The sequence below is a fragment of the Arvicola amphibius genome, chromosome 8 (genome assembly GCF_903992535.2).
Source record: "Arvicola amphibius chromosome 8, mArvAmp1.2, whole genome shotgun sequence".
NCBI classification, from domain to species: domain Eukaryota; kingdom Metazoa; phylum Chordata; class Mammalia; order Rodentia; family Cricetidae; genus Arvicola; species Arvicola amphibius.
The window spans coordinates 32,424,199-32,438,454 of NC_052054.1; positions in this window are offsets into that span (position 1 = coordinate 32,424,199).

Genomic DNA, 14,256 nt, shown 5'->3' on the forward strand with positions numbered 1-14,256 from the left:
CCCTCATCAGCAGGGACCTAAGGAAGGTTGTGGGGTAAGGGAGAAAGGGAAAAAATACAAAGTTACTTCTAGGCTGTGACTAACTTCCGGATGTGTCCAGTAGCTGAGCTTTTAGGACATAAGCAGTCAGTTTTAGTTAAGCCTAGAGTTGAAAAATGGGTGATTAGGAAAGATAGAAAATACAAGGTCACTTGGACTTCCCTCAGGGCGGGGAACCCTGACTGCTCCTTGGACTGGAAAAGGAGGGGGAGGGAAATGGGAGGTGGGGAGGAGGTGGAAATTTTTTTTTTTTTTTTTTTTTTTTTGGTTTTTCAAGACAGGGTTTCCCTGTAGTTTCTAGAGCCTGTCCTGGAACTAGCTCTTGTAGACCAGGCTGGTCTCGAACTCAGAGATCCGCCTGCCTCTGCCTCCCGAGTGCTGGGATTAAAGGCGTGTGCCACCACCGCCCGGCGGAAATTTTTAATAATAAAAATAAATAAATATTGTAACTATAAAAAAAGAAGAAAATACAAGGTCAATTTTTCATTGTCCTTTGTTTTGTATCTTACTGTTGTGTGGGTAACAGAAAAGCAATTTAGGAGAGAAAATATTTATTTTTAGCTCATGATTTCATGTTACAGTCCATGACAGGGAAATCAGCTTGGCAGAAACCTAAGATAACTAGTCACATGATATCCACAGTCAAAAGTAGAACACAATGAATAGATGAGCGCTTACTCCTTAGCATACTCCCTGGCCTATTCTATATGCAGGACCCAGACCCAGAGAACAGAGCTACTCAGGATGGGTTTTATCCTCCTGCTTCAATCAGATACTCTAGATAATTCCCCTACAGACATGTTCATAAATGATAATCTTGCTCCCAGACTCTCTTCCCAAGTAAATCTAGACTCATTCGGGTTAATAATTAAAACTAACCATTCTATCTTCATAAGTTGGCTGCCACATTTCTAACTTTCCCTTAAGACCCCATAAGACTGTTGTCACAGTGTATATCCTTCCTTCTGCCCCCAAAAGTATTAGGGTGGGCCTATAGGCAATGTATATAAATGCCATGAAAAGTAATTTAAGATCCATAAAAAGATGTGTGACAGTTGGTAAAACAGTCCTCATGCTTCAAATTACAAACATACTGGATTGTAAAAATCTGATTTCTTCCTAACTTTCCAGCATTTGAAAATCTCGTGGACTTTTAAGATACTGGGATCGTGGGAATGAAGTTGATAGCTTCAGTCAATCAAAATAGGAAGGAAAATGAAGGGAAAAAAAGAAGAGAAAGTGTAATGAGCAGTGGTCTGCCACTAAGCCAAACAGCTTTGAAATGAAAGCAAGAATAAGCAAAGAAAAAGAATTAAACCATGGAAGTCTCAGAAGTCTGTATCATTTCCTCTAGGAAGAGAACTTGACCCAGGATGTTCCTGCTTCCCGAATCCTGCATCCTGTTCTCAGTTCTCTCTTCAGATGCCATCAAGTTTGAATGAAGATAACACTGAAGGAAAGCATATCTCCTATTAAATTGCAAATTTCAAACATAACAAAAAAAAACCCTCCCATCCTCCCAAATTCCCTGGAAAACACAAATTCTTTGAATCAGTGCAGGGGCTGAATGTGTCTGTGACTGTCGTCAGTGTATCATATGGTCTGGAAAGAAGTGACTCAACGGTGCCAATATGGGCTTTCTTTCCAGAGCACTGTGAGTTCAGAGGTCGTTTAGTATACCATTTGCCTAGGTGCTTGATGCTATTTACCATTCTGTTTCTCTATTTTGTTTTGATTTATAGGGCAAAAGTTCTAGATTCTGATGAACTCACCCACCTGTTCAAGATGTTCAAGATGTTTAATCTTAAGAAATCTAGTTCAAGCCGGGCGGTGGTGGCGCACGCCTTTAATCCCAGCACTCGGGAGGCAGAGGCAGGCGGATCTCTGTGAGTTCGAGGCCAGCCTGGTCTACAAGAGCTAGTTCCAGGACAGGCTCCAAAGCCACAGAGAAACCCTGTCTCGAAAAACCAAAAAAAAAAAAAAAAAAAAAAAAAGAAATCTAGTTCAATTCCAGAATATTCATTTGATTGTTCCAGTGCTCTGAAGTTCATCATCTTATGTACTTTTCCATTGTTTCCTCTCTCTTCTTAAGTTAATTGTAGACATTTTTGTCTTTATATAAAAGCTATATATAATAATATCTATGTCATCTATGGGTTTTTTTGTCTTTTTAAATCTGAAATTCCAGGCATCTCTTTTTGTTTTATAGCATACCTTGAATTTTTAAATTTATTACTGGATAATATGGGAGAGAGGTTATGAGGTTATGAATGAAGTCTTCCTCAAAACTGGGGGTCAAGTTTTCTTCTGACAGTCAGAAAATAAGCACTTGTGACAACCTCTCAGTTCCCGTCTCCCTAGGACATGCTCCCTGCTCCTAGAACTTGCAAGCATAGTTTGCACTGACAGCCTGCAGTTATGCATCAATGCTCTGCATATTGGCAGCACCATGTGACTGCAAGCATCTCAGATCAGCCACTTGACAATCCAGATAATAGTCTATGTTCTGCGCTGGATTTCTTGGAGGTTACTAACCTAAGAAGTCTGCCTACGTGCAGAGCCTCTTGCTAATAAATGTAGAGAAGGGAGGATGGAACCTGGGGAGTCAAAGCCTAGATTACAATTCCTTATTAGGGAAGATACAAGAGGCAGTCAGAAGATGAGACATAGCAGAATGCATTATTCAGCAACTGCTTCATCCATTTTCTGTCTGGATGTATGTCTTTGCACAATGCCTATTTTTCTTAGGGAGCCAGTTTCCTCACACAGACAAAAAAAAAAAATACTATGCACAGTTCCAAAGACAGAGCTCCAGCTGCCCTTGTGGGGTAGTGAGTGCAACCCCAACCCTCCCTTACAACTACCACAGCAGTGACTCTTAGTTCTTGTGCAAGATGTCATCTTTTCTGATGGTTCCATTGCTAGTTATTGAGAAAGCATGTAAGACCCTAAAGATGTTCTTCAGATCTTGGTATCTTTGTTCCTACGTCTATAATTTAACTAGAGGAACTATCAACATTTATAATCAGGCCCCCAAATAAGATGGCATTTATGATGCTTAATTTGGGGAAGTCCTTCATCGTGCATCTAGTGAATCCATGTCTAAAACTCATTTACTCGGAGTACATGATGATTTTTTTTTTTTTTTAGAACCAGGACCACACTAGAAGAACTTCTCACTCTGCTTAACAGACTTTTGGTTTTGGGGGGTTTTTTGGTGTAATTTCCAATTTGATAACTAAACTGTGAATTAACCTGGTCTCTTGGGGATTATGCCCAGTGACACTGCTAACTTCCTGCTTCTCTTCTATGGTCCTTGACTTCAGAGTGCTTATGAGAGGTCACTGCTTCACTGTGATGCTCTTTCTAAGAGGTGAATTTTGAAGATTCATTCATTTTAGCATCCCCAAGAGATCAGGCTCCAGAGTCCAGGTGTGAATCCTGAGTTGAGAAAGTCAATATCCACCAGGCTAACTGCCATGGTGGAAAATGTGACCAAGTAAGAAGCTGACAACTTCCTAATCACACAATACTGTCAGAATCCAACCGTTCTCTTCGATTTATTTCCATTTGATTCACAGGTTATATCTCTGTGATAACTAAGACAAGAGCATCTAAATGAAACTAAAGAAACAAGAAAGGGAAGGACAGGGAAGAAAAGGAATATGAGAAGAAAGAAAGGAAACAAAGATGGCGAAGGGAAGGAGAAAAGGAAAAACAACCAGAGAGGACAGGAGAGCGGTTAAGAGGAAAGAGTGCAGAAAATCAAATAAAAGCAACAGAGCAAGCATCAATAGAGCCACAGTCAGAGCCAGCTCTGTCCTGACTCCTACAAGGCTTTCCATACATCTTAAATGCAGACTGTAAGACTGAGAGGAAAAAGAAACTCTAGTTTTTCTACAGAAAAACTCAAAAGGGCTTTGAAAATGCTGCCAATTGCATTATCAGCTACCAGATACTGACATCCAAGCTTTCATTGATATTTCTATAATACTGTCATAAGCTGAGGCTTTTAGAGAGAGAGAGAGAGAGAGAGAGAGAGAGAGAGAGAGAGAGAACTACAAGGAAGTTTAGAGCAGGTTTCCTTACAGAAGGCTTTTCCTGTAGATAGGAGAAGGACTGACAGTGTTTCCCATATTAGCCCCCTCCTTCCTTGAAGATAGAACAGAGCAAACAATGTGCAGAGGCCAAATTTAGAAGATACGATGCTTAGAGCTGCCAGCTAGATCTGCAGTGACTGTGCGTGCCTTAATCGCAGAATTCCAGAAGCTGCGGGGAGGGGGCTGGCTATTTGAAGGCAGCCTTGGCTATGTAGCAAGTTTTCAAAAGCAGAAACAGTTCCAAGAACCCTCATGCATGCTCTCTCTCTCTCTCTCTCTCTCTCTCTCTCTCTCTCTCTCTCTCTCTCTCTCTCTCTCTCTCTCTCTCTCTCTCTCCAGGTTCCCTACACGTGTGCATGTGAAGGCCAAAGGCTTTTGTCAGGTATACTCCTCAATCACTTCTCTACCATATTTTTGAAACAGGGTTCTCACTGGACCTGGAGCTCACCCCTTAGCTAGAATTTCTGGCCAGCAACCCCCAAGAATCTTCATGTCCCTGCCTCCCATGGGTTGCAAATCTGCCCCACCAAACCTGGCTTTTAAACAGTGTGCTAAGAATCTGAACCCAGGTCTCCACACTTGAGCGGCAAAGCCTGTTACCTGCTGAGCCATCTGCCCAGCCCTGTTCTTTCTGCTCATGTCTTCCCTTTATCAGAGCAGGAAGTCACACACCATCAGCTTCTTTTTCATTGTTCCTCCTGAAATCCAAGTTCACAATGTTATTTTCAGAATTAAAAAGCAAGTTCTCAACAACGTAAACACTTCTAAGGTCTCTTGAGAGGAGAAGTTTAAGTTAGACTTTATATTTTTTAAAATAAGTTCCAAATACTAGTCCACAAAACAAATGAGTGAACAATCAAAAGGAAAATTTTCAGTAAATTTTCAGTTTGGTTTGCTTTCTATTTAATGTCCCCCAAGTCTTTGAGCATTTGATATGTGTCCACTAAGCACTGACTATGTGTTGTTTAACCCACTCATCTTCTAGTTCAATTCTTTTCTTGATGACAATGACACACCTTCATGACACTGGGCAGTAACAGGATTCTCTCTTACAATACACTCAATGAAAGGGACTCCACTGAATTCATGTATGTATAAACATGCAAATCAAAGACAAACTACTGGAGCTGGACTGTGCAGTATGTCAGAAAAAATGAGAGTCCTTGCCTCAAAAACAAGGCGAAGAAGGAGAACCAGCTCTGGAAAATTTGTCCTTTGACTTTCATACACACACCTTGGCAATTATACACATATCCCAACTAAAGATGATGATGGTGGTGATGGTGGTGATGATGATGATGGTGGTGATGGTGGTGGTGATAATTGAAAATGGTGGTTGGTGATGATGGTGATGGTGGTGGTGGATGCGTGTGGATGGCTGGGGTGATGATGATGAATGGTGATGGTTGTGTGGTGGTGCTGCATGATGATGGTGATGGTGGTGGTGGTGATGGTGGTGATGGTGGTGATGATTGTAATGGTGGTGATGATGGTGATGATGATGGTGGTGGTGGTGATTCTGATGATGGTGTGGGTGGTGGTGTGCTGATGTGGTGGTGCTGGTGCTGCTGCTGGTGGTGGTGTGGTGATGGTGATGCTGATGGTGGTGGTGCTGGTGGTGGTGGTCGTGCTGTGCTGATGCTGTGGTGGTGCTGATGGTGGTGCTGCTGGTGGTGATGGTGATGCTGATGGTGGCTGGTGCTGCTGTTGTGCTGGTGCTGCTGATGGTGGTGTGTGCTGCTGATCTGGTGATGGTGATGATGGTGGTGGTGATGATGATGGTGGTGGTGGTGGTGGTGACGATGGTGGTGATGGTGATGGTGGTAATGGTGATGATGATGGTGGTGGTGGTGGTGATGGTGGTGATGATGATGATGGTGGTGGTGGTGGTGATGGTGATGATGATGGTGGTTGTGATGATAAACTTTTTTTAACTACAAAAAGCAACTACTTACTTAAATGATTCTACTAACCCTAAGAGTTTCGTGGTTCAGAGTCTTTTCTTACAGGATGAGAGAAACTAGATCTGACAAAGGTGGCTTCAATCGAAAGTAAGACACAGTTCTGTGTTGACAGAGGTTTCTATCCTGCCCGGTCCTGCAGTTGTTCAGTCCCAAAGAAATACATAGAGGTCGACATTAATTATAAACTGACTGACCTATTAGCTCAGGCTTCTTATTAACTCTTATAACTTATATTAACCCATAATTCTTGTCTGTGTGATACCTTTTTTGATGAGGCAGTCACATCTCGCTTCCTCTGTATCTGGGTGACGACTGCAGACTGAATTTTTCCTCTTCCCAGAATTCTCCTGTTCTCATCATACCACCTATGCTTCCTTCCTGGCTACTAGCCAATCAGCGTTTTATTAAAATACAATTGACAGGGTACAGACTATTGTCCCACAGCAGCTCTGTATGTTAGAGAAAAGAAACTTTATATCTCTTCAAGATAAATTCAATGTGTGTTAACTCAGGCTACTATTCAGAGCATAAGGTAGGGACATAGAGAAAGTAAAGACACCTTGAGCTGGGCCTAGAGAGTTCAAGGGATGATGAATACCTCATAGCATCTCTTGAGACAAAATGCCGCATGTGCTGATTCACCAGTTTCCCATGTCAGTTTTATATTTAACTCTCTTTCAGATGGCATTCTGGGCATGAGGTGATGTCATTGCTACCACGTAACTAACTAGGGCATGCCAATTGCAATTGCCTCGGGTCACCATTCAGTTCACAATTGCTACTTTACCTTATATGTAAATCGGGGACATTCTGAGAAGTATTGGAGGAGACTGAAAATTCATAATCAAGTAAATAAGAATATTGTTACAGCTTGTATTCTACTTCTTATGAGCAATATTACTAAGGGCTGTGTTTGTACCTCTCTCTCTCTCTCTCTCTCTTTCTCTCTCTCTCTCTGTGTGTGTGTGTTGTGTGTGTATGTGTGCATTTGTGTGTGTGTGTGTGTGTGTGTGTGTGTGTGTGTGTGTAGTACATGCACATTAGTGTGTGAATGCATGTTGTCTGTGTGCACAGGACCTGGAACAAAACATCCCGTGTCTTTCTCTGTCACTCTCTGCCTCATTGCTTTAAGACAATGTCTCTCCCTAAACTAAAAGGCTGTTTTGGGTAGGCTGGCTGCCCATCAGTCTCTTGGGATCCACCTGTCTCTGTCTCCCCATTCTGAGCTGACAGGGTCATACAGCCTTGCCTGGGTGCTGGGAATGTGAACTCAGGTCCTTGGGCTTCTGAAGAAAACTCTCCTACTGAGTCTAACCTCATGTTTTCAAAACAATTATTTTTTTTAATGAATCAGTTCCTATTTCTAGTTTAAGGACAATGCTCTATTATTTATTTGTTCATGGATCAAAATGTTTTGCTAGTTGAGTATTTAAACAGTCAGTTCACTATTGTCTTAAACTTTTAAGGAGCATCATGCCTTCATTAATATGAATACTCTAATTTGATTTTTAAATCTAGATCTCTGCTGTAAAAATACCAAGATAGTAACATTGGTGTGGATTTGAAGAAAGGTTGTATGTATTATAAATGACTGTAATTCCTTTCAAGTAAGCTTAACCATGAAAAATGTGATTTTATTATATAGTTAAACAAAATGTATGGTCTACTGTGACAACAATTACTCCTGAGTTTAGCCTTTCTGCTTTATATGTCCAGGAAATTGTAATTAGCTATAAATAATAATAAATATCTTATGACAAGGTGACAAATTTTTTGTTTATTTGTTCAAAGAAGCATGTGCTCATTCAGATATTGGTTTACCAAGAACACTAAGTAGGTATGTAAATTTTCAGAAAAAAAAATGTTTTTTGCTTACCTTGACATACTCATTACCTGACAAATCAAACAATCACCACATTCTTATTACTTTATAGAAGGAGTCATAGTGTCTGGGAAGCCTACAAAATGGGGGCATGTACAGGTCAAGCAAGAGCCCTGGTGTCACCACAAATCTTCTGTGTGGAATCCTCTCCACAACTCACAACCTCAGACTTGCGAAAGGGAACTGACCTAATGAGGTTGGGTGAAGCAGTGCAGACAGAACCTATACAACCACTCTTGCATGGGTCACCTGTGAGTGGCAGTCACTACAGGCAGAGTATCCCTTTTGTCCAAAATTCAGAAAGGTTTCTAATTTGTGAACTTTTGGATTTTAGAATGATCCCACCTCCCTTTTGATATGCACAGTCAACTAACTGCCTCACAGTAAACTTAAGCAGTGTGAGTGACAACATTGGGCATGATTGCTTTCATGGCGTGGAATTTTCCATTTGTTCCTATTATGTCAGGGCTTCAAATTTTCAGGTTTGGCAGCATTCTGGATTTGACATTTTCAGAACACAGATGCTCAACCTGCATTATCTTTCACGCATATGAAGACTACCATTGTAGGTTGTGGTGAAACCTATGTTATGACCCTTTTCTTCTTCCCTTAGAAGGGATGATCAAGGGGAAACATGAGCAGGGAGCCAGCCACCAAGTGGGAGTAGCTGCTTCCTGAAGCTCACTAGGCTACTAGGAAAACTGTGGGAGGAGGGGAAAAACTGGAACTTGAAATAAGTTAGCAGCACTGAGACACTCCCCGCGGAAACGTACACTCTAGAGTGAGTGCCTTCATCTATTCAATTGGTGTTTGCACTGAGAGATCTCTGAGGTTCCTGTAGTCTGCTGTCTTCACATATAATGCGTATTGCAAGGGTTTCTGCAAAACAAAACACTCACTAGAGAGCAAAAATCTGCCATTAGAAATGTAAAAACTCACCACAATAAGAATCGCTTATAAATGATAATATGCAGTCTGACAGATTCTCCTGTACATTTTCTTTTGTTTTCATTTTTTCCTTCCTTTTAAGTCATCTTTTGTCTCAAGCTGTTATAATTCTCAGTGGTTTTTTCATTTAGTTTTCTGAGCAAAACGTTTAAATGCCTAATGGTCCCTTCAGATCCACATGGCTAACAGCACCATCATTGATAATGCATTTGCACTACCGACACCCAGAGCACGCTCATCAAGTGGCACCAAGACACACAGTACTGAAGTTGTTTCAAGGCAGGTGAGAGAGGAGCAGCTCAATTCTGCTCTTGTGGGGTGAGACGTAAAGACAGACGTCATTTGTAAAAGAAAAGCTGTGGAAGGTTCACTCTGGAAAGTCACACAGAAAGCACATAAGAGCTGGAGAATGGGTGAGGATGGCCAACTTGAACAGCAGCAGAAAGACGAGAGATTTCTGTAGAAATCACCATTAGATGTGATAGCCTTCGTATTAGGACATTAGCAGATGCTTTTATTGAGTGAAAGGTTAAGTAGAGAAATGTATGGGGCAACTTGGTCCAGCAATGACTTTAGTCACATTTGTCCCTCTTCAATATGGCAATAATGAAGAATTAAGTTTGCTCATGAATTAAGTTTGCTCATATAGACATACCATACCACCTGGAAAACACAAACATGTCACTACATTCTCATTTCTTTATAAAAGGTGTCATAGTGACTGGGAAACCTATGACCTGGGAATGTTGGAGGAGCTAGAAATAACCCTGGTGTCACCACTGATCTGTCCTTGCAATGTTATATTCACAACCCATAACACCTACATTTGAAGAAGAATATTTTCAATACTTTATAGTTGTTGGATGTATACTAAATGCAAAATATCAACAACAGAAGTGGTAAAAAATCAGGAAGAATATGGTATCTTCCTTCAAGAAATATATATCAGCTCAATACATACTTATTATGCTTTGTGTCACTTTCCCATACACATAGAATTTTGTAAAGTATGGTTTTAAAAAAATAGGTATTATTTGCTGAAACAATAAGAGAAATAAATAAACATTATTATTCTTCCTCCTAAATCTGTCATTCATTCCTGAAAACTATTATGAAGTCACACACACACACACACACACACACACACACACCCATGCATGCACGCACGCACACACTCCTCTAAGCATACATATGTTGGTAATGGAATACATTATATCCTAAAAGGACTAGAGATGAAAGATATAAATTAAACATATAAATTAAACATAGAGGGGAAAAATAGCAGAATGAGTTTTTTTTGGCTCCTGTATTACAATCCCCTCTTCACCATTTTCAATTTGTTCCCATGCTGCCTTAGGTCCAAGTCATCCATCTTCTCTCTTCCATATATGCCACATCATCCCCCACGTTTTCCATTCTTCAGATCCTTAATGCCTGTTCTGCTTCTCTGTTTCTCTTCTTTTCGCTATACCCATGAGAAAACCCAGGCCAGCTGTTTGTACATTGGTTGCTTCCCTTCTTCACTCACAGGGCACTTATCTCCTTTCTGTGACCACCCACAGTCAGCCCATACACGGAGATAGGTGAGCAAGGAATCATATGCTCTGGGCACATAGCTACGTCAAAGTCAGTGCCTCAGATTCTACAATAGCTCCATGTTCAGGCTCATGACACAAGCTATTGCTCTGATACTGCAGAATTTTCAGTGTTTTACACTCCCAACTCATACAACTGTGAAAGTCGTCGATTTATTCTCAGTATATATCTCTGGCTTCTGCAACCAGATCAGAATCTTCTTGCAAGCAAGGACCAGGTTCCTGTTCACATTCCACCATATTTTAACACAATATTAAGTTGTTAAATGAAATGAAATGCACAAAATATTGTGAATTATCTTTTTTATTCAGAGGTAAATAAAAATAAATTACAAGCTGTTATAAAGTGCTTTGGAAAAGATTACTCAATCTGTGAGAATTTCACACAGAAATATTTTTTTATTGATTTAATTGAACTATATATTTTTCTCTGACCCTTCACCCCTTCCTTGATCCCCAGGGACCCAATTTACTCAGGAGATCTTGTCTTTTTTTAACTTCCCATGTAGATCAAATCCATCTATGTCTCTCTTTGGTCCTTGTCGTCTATTGTCCTTTTTGTTGTCTAGACAAGAAAGACAAACCTGAAATATTTTTATACCTTAAGTTTGGCGACTTTGACAACTCTTTACATTTTCAGTTCATTGGCCAGTCAGCAACTTTCCCTAAACATGTACTAGTGACATTATCTGACTTAGAAGTTGTTTTTTTAGAGAATAATGGTGTGAGCTACATAAGCACTGAATTCTCTAGTGTTTTGAGAAGCATAAACTTGCCAGGTATGAACATAAAACCCTCAGAAGTTTTATTTATGTTATCAATAAACACAAAATACTTACCTAGAGGCTGATATAAATATGCAGTATTATAAAGCATCATAGTTCCTAAGACCTTAGTAAGCATGTGATCTTAGCTAAATATGGGCTTATTTATAGAATATTTTACAGTTCAAGCTATTTCCCAAACTTTATATAAGGAATCCACTCCATGGTTGATTTGTTTATACTCAATGCTATGTAAGAAGTTATTCATAAGTTCTCAGAAATCAGCTTCTGAGAAATACCTTAAATTACTAACCTTTTCAAAAGGCAGCATTAACCCAGGGAGCTCCCTATGGTCTTTGATATCCTGAAACCAAAGTAATTTTTCTACCTGCTCCCCTCCAAAACTTCAGAATTTTCAAAAAAACGTTTGTCTCATAATCAAGTATCATAAAATAATATCTTTTTTTAAAATTTTTTTTGGTTTTTTGTTTGTTTGTTTGTTTGTTTTGTTTTTTGAGACAGGGTTTCTCTGTAGCTTTGGATCCTGTCCTGGAACTAGCTCTTTACATCAGGCTGGCCAAAGTCCGCCTGCCTGTGCTTCCCAAGTACTGGGATTAAAGGTGTGCTCCGCCACTGATGGGCTCAGGTAGTATCATCTTCTATATAGCCTACCATGAAAAAAAAAAAAAAAAAAAAAAAGACTATGAGGTCTTTTTTTCATCCTAATGCAATGCAGGAATTTTTTTAAATGCTACAAGTATTACACCAGAAAATATTCATGCAAATGTGAAATGGTATGTCTCCCACATACCCACATAGGCAAACTCTGCCTCTGACAGGATCATTTGTAGTACAATAACCAGACAACATTTTTTACAGATGGGAGAGTATTTGAAAATGTCACGCACACACACACACCACACAAAGGAGTACTGTCTAGCCACTAAAAACAACTAGATTCTGCCATTTGAAGAAAAATGTATGGAGATCATGATATTGGGCTAAATAAGTCAGACTTACACAAATATCATGATTTTTTTCTTTCATATGCAGAATCTAGACTCATGGGGGACTACTTACAAAGAGAAGGGACTGGGAGAGGTGACAAGATTTTTGAGTTTGTGGTGCTAGGGTTTGAATCCGAGATTTTATGCAAGCTAGATGTTTTAGTTATTGATGTGATAATATATGAGTAAGGCAACCTGCAGTAAAAGGCTGTTCATTCTTAGCCACCCAGACTCCCAAAATGATCACATAAAAACTGTATTAAATCACTGCTTGGTCTATTATCTCTAGCTTCTTATTGGATAGCTCTTACATCTTGAATTAACCCATTTCTATTATTTCATACTTTACAATGAGGCTCATGGTTTACCGGCAAGGTTCCAGCTCATCTGTCCCTGGCAGTTTCTCCACGGCTTCTCTTGACTCCACCTTCTTTCTCCCAGCATTCAGTTTAGTTTTCCCCGTCTACCTCTATTCTGCCGTGTGCAGGCCCAAGACAGTTTCTTTATTAACCAATGATATTCACAGCATACAGAGGGGAATCCCACATCAGCAATCTACAGAAAAAAGAGTTTATAAGGGCTTATATCTTCAGAGAGTGAGTCCATGAACCTCATGACAGGAAGCACAGCAAGAGGCAAGCAGCAATGGTGCTGGAGCAGTAGCTGAGAGCTTACATCTTGACACAGACACCATGAGGCAGAGAACTGAGGGAGACACTGGGAATGGTGTAAGCTTTTAATACATTTCCTCCATAAGGGCCACACCTCCTAATGCTCCCAAACAGTTCCATCAACTGGAAACCAAGGTTCATATATATTAGCCTATTGGAACCATTCTCATCCAAATCACCATACTAGATGAGTACTCTACCACTGAGTTATATCCCCAGCCAATGAGGAAACATTAAAAGTGATAAGGTAAAAGTGCATTACACACACACACATATGCTATCATCATGAAGCCCATACTTCTATAAAATTAACATAGATTAAATTAACATAGATTAGCAAAAATAACTAAAACACACACATAAAAACACACATATGTATATACATTAAAGGATCTATGCATCACATTCTGTACTGCTAAGAGCACAAATGAACTTAGAGTGGCACTTCTACTCACAATGCAGAGAACAGGGAACCATCAACAAAACAACAGTTGAAGAATACAACTAAGGATAAAAGATTAGGAGCTACCCATATCAAAGACTGGCAGAAGGAAATGAGGCACAAAGGAACTAAAGAGAATCATCAGAGAGATGGTGAAATCTGGTGAAATACCATCACAGTAAGATCAAGTTATCAAAGATCTGGAAGGTTTGCATTGGGTGTGGCAATGGAGAGGTAATTTGGTGGCAATTTGCAGTGCTGGGATCACTCCTATTGTGATGGCTTGATTATTTGGAGACAGTAGATATAGGGTGTCTCTGAGTACTTATGTATGTGGGTACCTTGGTGATGCATGCATCTTAGAAGTATCTAAAGCAGTCTTTATCAACCTATGAGTCTTGAAAAGCACAGATAGATATTTACAATTCACAACAGTGACAAAACCACAGTTATCAAGTAGCAATGAAAAAATTTTATGGTTGGGAGTCACCACAACATGAAGAGCTATATTAAAGGATCACAGCAGTAGGAAGGTTGAGAACCAATTCTTTAAAGGAATGTAAGGAGAAAAAAGAAGATGGCTTTGTTGGAGAATGAGGAGTCTTTTGTATGTGAGAGACCATGCATATGTCCCTGGGTCAAGAAGCAGCAGGAAATAGAGAAAGATAAGTTGAAAGACATGAGAAAAAAGGAAAGAGCATGGTTTTATAAGAGACAGAAGGATGTCTGCTCTAAAGTACAAGAGTTTTATTTCAACTCTGTCCAGCAAACTTCCTCCATCGACAGAAAGCTCTCCAAAGTTCAAGCAGGGTACTTACTAGACCTATGCGGCCAGGGGGCATAC